General features: G+C 37.7%; 2 long non-coding RNA genes across 2 annotated transcripts; both read right to left on the bottom strand.

Annotated features, from left to right (window-relative positions):
• Positions 1–79: 79 nt before the first annotated feature.
• LOC131530005 (uncharacterized) lies at positions 80–1,908 on the bottom strand. Its single transcript, XR_009268285.1, has 7 exons — positions 1,800–1,908; positions 1,442–1,658; positions 1,135–1,313; positions 889–982; positions 442–784; positions 244–358; positions 80–158 (listed from the first exon to the last, which is right to left on the bottom strand). It is a non-coding gene; the product is annotated as an uncharacterized LOC131530005 (long non-coding RNA).
• Positions 1,909–2,140: 232 nt separating this feature from the next.
• Positions 2,141–3,623, bottom strand: LOC131530008 (uncharacterized). The gene is made up of 3 exons (XR_009268290.1): positions 3,202–3,623; positions 2,624–2,704; positions 2,141–2,487 (listed from the first exon to the last, which is right to left on the bottom strand). It is a non-coding gene; the product is annotated as an uncharacterized LOC131530008 (long non-coding RNA).
• Between the last annotated feature and the right edge of the window lie 2,932 nt (positions 3,624–6,555).

Genomic DNA, 6,555 nt, shown 5'->3' with positions numbered 1-6,555 from the left:
AACCAATTGTTCAACGCACAGCTTCAAACACTAATAACATACATTAATGAACATCTAAAACAAATTCTACTGTTATTACCTTCTGATAACGGCGGGTCAGTGCGGTGGCCAAATTGTTGAACTTTTGCTGGCCATGAGAGTCAGCATGTCTGTGCGTCCTGCAAACACAGAGAATATCATGTTACCATATTCCCCCTACTTATTATTTAATAATGTAACTAGTGCAGTATGTGGTCATTTTACCTGGTTTGGACGTGTTTTGTGGTCACCGCAATCCTAGACAGGAAAGCATTGCACTGTTCCACCTCCTCCCCCAGTGTTAAACCAGCCCCATCCTGACATGCCCACTCCATTTCACCTGATTAGGAATAAAAAAATAAAAATAATGCTGAGAAAGTTTTGACATTCATTTGCAATAATCACATAGCAAAGTTCATCTACCTCGCATTTAAAGTCATGGGCTTTGGCATGGAAGACTGAAAGGAAGGGCTTCATGTTAAGAAGGTGCTGGAGCTCTGGGCAGCTTTTTGCAACTCTTTGGAGGTAGGGACAATATTTGCAGGTCACATCCATACAAAAAAAAGTGATTTGCCTACTGGCCAGCTTTTCTTGCAGGTACAGGGGATAGGCAAAAATTTCACCCCTGTACATATTTAAAGCACAGAGCAGCACTCCGTGTCGACACCGCAAGCTCCAGTCCCTCCTCGTCTACCTTGCTTGCTGATCTTTGGGAGGTCTCTCTGGCTGCTGACCGCTCCCCTCCACAAACACCTCTTCCACTGACCTATAACATGGGAAATGGTTGATGAAAATAAGACTCTCCTAAACAAACTCTTCAGTAAGAGGTAAGTGTAGTCCTGTATATAGTCTAATCGTCTGCGATTTTACATGTTTGGATGTCTTGTGAATGTAGTCCACAAATCTTGTCACATCTTCATCCTTAGCTATAAAGACGTCTTCAAAGATGGCCTGTTCTTCAGATCTAAAAAAAATAATAATAATAAAAAATACAGAACAGTTACACAAAAGTTTATGATACCTTGTAATCTAATTTTACTTGGTGCACATTAAAGAGATATTTTTTTCTTATAAATATTGTTTCAACAGTGTGATATTATACACAATTTGAAATACCTAGCTGCATTCTTGAAACGGTAATGCTTGCGGTTTCCATCTACTGACACTGCCAGCATATCTGGGGTGCACGCAGGACAGATGAAGGGCACTTCCTTGCAGATTTTGTCCACCTCATATCGCACAGCCTCCCACTCAAAAACACTTTTCTGAAAACTGTCTGTGGAGATCTTGCCAGTCTTTTAAAATTAAGGAAACCAACAGCTAATAATGTACAACAAATACATTAGCATTAATACATATTACGTTTCATCCCACAATACAAAGAGATTAACAATACTGTAGGATAAATAAATTCAATACTCACACGACCGAAGCGGACAGTTCGCTGATCCAGCATTCTTACAGTCCTGGTGCTGCCATCTTCATTTCTTCAAATGAGAAAAAGACATCTGTGGCATAAATTATGGCAAAGTGAAGAGTCGCAGGCCAGTAGTCACTTCGATTTAGGTCGACCGCTCCAGCAGCCCAAGTGTCTTGGCATGCCTCACAACTCAACTCAGGCATGCTTAGATCATATCGTCCTGGAAAAATCAAAAACACATCCACTTCAACGTAAACCTTATGTGATTAATCAGGGTTTGGATTCTTTAAACAATTTTTACATTACTTTGTATACGTTTTAAACATAACTCAGAAGTCATATGTAGATTTTACATACAGACCTGTGCCAAACTTATGGGAGTAGAGCATGTATAGATGTTTATCTTCACACCCTCACCATTCATTGTGATCACAGCAACAGTCAGGAATCTCCACAGGTACAAGCCGTACTGAAGAAGATCAAACATGTGAATTAAGATCATTTGTATTGACTGAGTAATATAACAGTGTAATGGTTCAATGGTAATGAAGTACACTGCTGAAAAAGTATAGAAGAGATGTTCAAAAAGCTTCAATTCAATATCAAACAATACGAGACAAAAAGGCATTATTTAAATAGTAAAGCTTATGAGGCCTAACGATTCTCAGAATGAAATGTTTGTTGTACACTCACAAACCAGAACTTAGCACAATGGGAAAGAGCCTTATCTACAACAAAAGTTGTTGGAGGCAGTGGCTGGTAGAGTCCAGGAGTCGTGGCATCTCGGTTATGGAGAACATGTCTGGTGTGCTGATCACATTCAGCACAGTAGAAGGGGCGTGGTCGACACAGTAAAAGGGGCGTGGTCAACAGTCACAACACCGGACAGCAGCTGGATTGCTCTCACACTGTTGGCAGATGCGTGTTGCCACATTTTGTTGTGCCGCAGCGGTGTTCACCAGACGGGGTCTCTCTGCCCTCCACCTCTCTGAGAAGAGACTTTGTCGAGATATCGTTCAGTGAGTGCTGGAGATCTTGCAGAAAACACTCTGTTAAAATAGTATGGAATATTTAAAAACAACACTTTAATACATTAAAGTGTACTGCATGGAGTGCCTTTGACTGTGAAAAGGCCAGTATTCTGGCAAATTTTAAAAATGTAAATTTACACAATGAAGTACACACCAACAGTCTCTGGAGCAAAGGTCACCTCACAGTTAGTGTCAGGAGCATTGATGGGAGGATCGGTTTTCTGAATGTGATCAGCTGCACCAGATTTAAAAAAAAAAAAAAAACCTTTTACATTTTCAACTTGTCCCAAGGCTTGTGGCACAATTTTACCTCCCTTATAACCAGCCTGAAATGGCCAAAGCTCACTGTTTAATGTTTAGCTAGAGAGAAGGACTAGCAGACATTTTATTTCCCAAACCCAAATATGGACAGCACAGTTACTTGCAGTTATCTATAAGGTGTCATAAACAGATGAAAGCAAATACGAATGCTTGCTGTAGAAGCAGATCATTTAAAAAAAGAAACTACTGACAACACGCCCAGAACAAACACAGCCTCACCAAGACCAATATTTTAGTGTAGTTTATACTGCTTTACACAAATACTGTACGTAATCAATTTATTTTCATGTCAAAAATCAAATGAGTGGTTCTGGTTTGATTGTTTCCCTGACATATTCCTTGTTTGATACATTCATAAGTGCCTAATCAATGTAGATATTCAGTGGATCTTGAATGAGAAACTATACTGACCCTTATTTGACTGATTCCTGCTTGATCTTGGCCTTGCATAGACAATGTTTCCATCAATGTCTCTCTTTCTCCAAAGCACCCTTGGTTCAGGTGTCTTTACTGGTGCTGCTTCCTCCTCTTCCTGCAGCTCACCGAGCAAGTCATCAAGACTTCGGAGTTCATCATTGAGTTCTTGATGATCAACCAGGTTATCCAGCTTCATAAACTGTTCTTGGAGATCTGAATCACTCATGGTGATGGGCAGAAACACAAACAGACAGAAAGACTCACAACAAAGAAGGACAGATACGACAACTAGAGATGTAAACAGAAAGAGAGAGAGAGACAAGTACAGGTTAACAAGACAGACGTGGCTCTTAAAAGTGCCTTTGGTTTGTTTGTGTGTGTGTGTGTGTGTGTGTGTGTGTGTGTGTGTGTGTGTGTGTGTGGAGGGAGGTTAAACTAATTTGAAGGACCTGATAAGAGAGGGAAAAAAATATTGAACACCTTACATTTTTACCAGTATTTTCTTCATCAGTGTTGGCAGATTGGGCAGTTTTAAGTTGTACTACGTGGAATAAAATGGGTTTGGACGGGTGGCATTTTGATATTTCTGTTATACTCTTTTATTTCTTTAAGGCAAATGACAGACATGGAAAATGAGAGAACTCTTAATTTGCTTTATTATGCCATTTGATGAGCAAATGTTATTGTTGTAGTTATGAATTAATTTGTATAGTTTATTATTGGTAAGATTTGTGTGTTTACTATATAATTGTGTGTGGTTTTTGATCAATTACTGGAAAACACACCAATCTGGCAACATTGTTCTTCATCTGAACATTTATAAATGGCTAAAGTGTTGTGATCGAGCTAACTTACTGTAATATGGGTAACTGAACACACATCATAATTACAAATCATACAATCTCCTATGATATTATCCTGCATGATTATATGTGGAAAAAATAAACAAGCTTGAATTTAATTAGCTAACTTAAGCTAGCCGACTACACATTTGGTGCAGCACGTTATATTTATAATATCTGCTGTCATTTACTGCATCACGAAAATGCTCTAAAACACAACTTCTTGACCTGATTATACAGTTTTTGTTCCGTAAATGTAAGGATTGTTCCCATCTGTATTAATTAACTGTTCTACTTAAGGAGCAGTGGACCTCGCGCCTTACAATGACGTCAGCATCACTGATTGATTGACTTATTAATAAATAGATAAAAATAATAAATAATCAATCAATCAATCAAACAAACAAACAAACAAACAAATAAATAATAGGTTGATTGCATCGCATTGCGCTGATTAATCACTGATTAACCAAACATAATCACAGCACATTAAATACGTTTATCATCATCTACAAGCCTCGACAAAAACACCATCATTAATTACCGAGGAATACACTACTGCTGTCGCTCGCCGGAGCGCTGTTAAAGTCACCGCTGAACCTGTTTCACAGACGCACTCTGATATCAGGCAACCAGTGCTTTTTAAAATAAAAAAATCAGTTAAATATGACCTGAGGGACGCCAATCGACTCGCCCTGCCATAACTAATTTATTGCAGCCTTTTCTTTTTTATTCCTGTTTATCATAGTCTCGAGTCCCGTACACACTGCACTCTGCTTTCCTGCAAATGTCAACGCCGCCGGTTCCGGTCAGAAGTCTATGGGGATCCCTGCAAGTTAAAGGGGTACCCAGTGAGTTAAAACATGACGCCAAAGGGGTCCTGACCAAGCTTCAACAGGTGTGTTTGACTTCATGAAAACAGATCGGCGGCTGACTTGAAGAAGTACAATCCTGTGAAAAAATGGAAGCTAAGCCAAGCTTTGAACATTTTATAAAAATAGATTAAACAAATGGTAGCCTACTACATTAGATCAAATTAAGAACAAAAAAGCAAGAAAGACCTATGAAGCTTTTTGTTACTTTAAATTGTTGTAATTTTACCCCTGGCATGAATTCACTTTACATATTCTTATGAATGTTTATTTGTTTTTGTACTTGTTGTGAGTTGTATATGCTTGAACAAACCTTTGTATAATTTTTGCATTATAATAAAAAATAAAAATACTGCCCACAAATCTGTTTTTAGAACAGTAAAAGCTTTTTTTTTTTACTGTATAGTCACAATGTTATAATGAGTCACATTTAATAATAAAAAGAAACACTGATAAAGGCTTGTTGGTATTTAAATAGTACGTTTATGTTTTAAGCAGTATATAAAAAGTGTTTCTGTTGCTCATGAAAACATTTCTGATACGTCTGTGCATTTGACAAATATTGCATGTTATTCACTTCATCTGTGATAAGAGTATGCAAACATCGCGAGAGCATGCAGCGCCGCTCAAAGTCGGACAAATGTTCAAACCAGAATGCACTGCTTTTGTCAGGCGGCAGCCGATCTTTCGGCGAACAAGCCTATAGAGCTCCGGCGGTTGAGTCACAATCTTTTTATTTCTTCTTTTTTTTATTAAACATAGAATACAAGAACTCATAGAGGTAACAGCATAGTATAAAAACAAATACAATAACAGTCAGCATCAAACCTTAAGGGGATCCACAATACATGTAAGGCAAGGCCAAAAAAATAAATAAATACAATTTAAAACACAAGAAACTTGGCCATGTCCGATGATATTTTTGGGGCACGATACTTTTTAATTACTCTCAGTGAGGAGTAGAATATTTTAAATTCGTTCATGAAATGTTCAAAGCAAGGGCGAGAGTCTCTCCACTTACAACAATGTATATGATATTTAGCAAGTAGGAAAACAATATTCACAATGTCTGATATTGATTTATCTAAACCATCAACATAAAACAGGATCTGATCGATGTTAAATACAGGGATGCTTGACATTTTTAAAGTCAGCCAGTCTCTAACATCACTCCAGAACCGGCATGAAATGGAGCAAGTAAAGAATAAGTGTTCTAGAGATTCATCAGTGCAATCACAAAAAGCACAACCCGCCTTGTCAAATTTGAATCGCTTATGAAGAAAATTGGAAACTGGATAAATCTTATGACAAATTTTTAAATGTGTTTCTTTGACTTTAGGCGGAATTGGCCATTTAACATATTTAGAGAAGGCTTTTCCCAATAAATCAGAATGATTTACAGGCACATTGTTTTTATTATAATCATGGAACAATAAAAGCATCCGTAACAACCCTATTATTGAAACTTTTATCTACTAATCTATGATGACCAATTGATAAATTTGGCAATACTGGAGTGACATCAGAGTAAGTCAAAGTATTCTGGATTAGGTGGATCAAGGCTACAGGAATAGCTTTACAAATGTTTTGATACTCTTTGTGAGTACATTTTATATTAGAGCGTTCAACAAAGC

The sequence above is a fragment of the Onychostoma macrolepis genome, chromosome 22 (assembly GCF_012432095.1).
Source record: "Onychostoma macrolepis isolate SWU-2019 chromosome 22, ASM1243209v1, whole genome shotgun sequence".
Taxonomy (NCBI): Eukaryota; Metazoa; Chordata; class Actinopteri; order Cypriniformes; family Cyprinidae; genus Onychostoma; species Onychostoma macrolepis.
The sequence above is the reverse complement of the archived record's forward strand: the minus strand, read 5'-3'. Positions and strand labels throughout refer to the sequence as shown.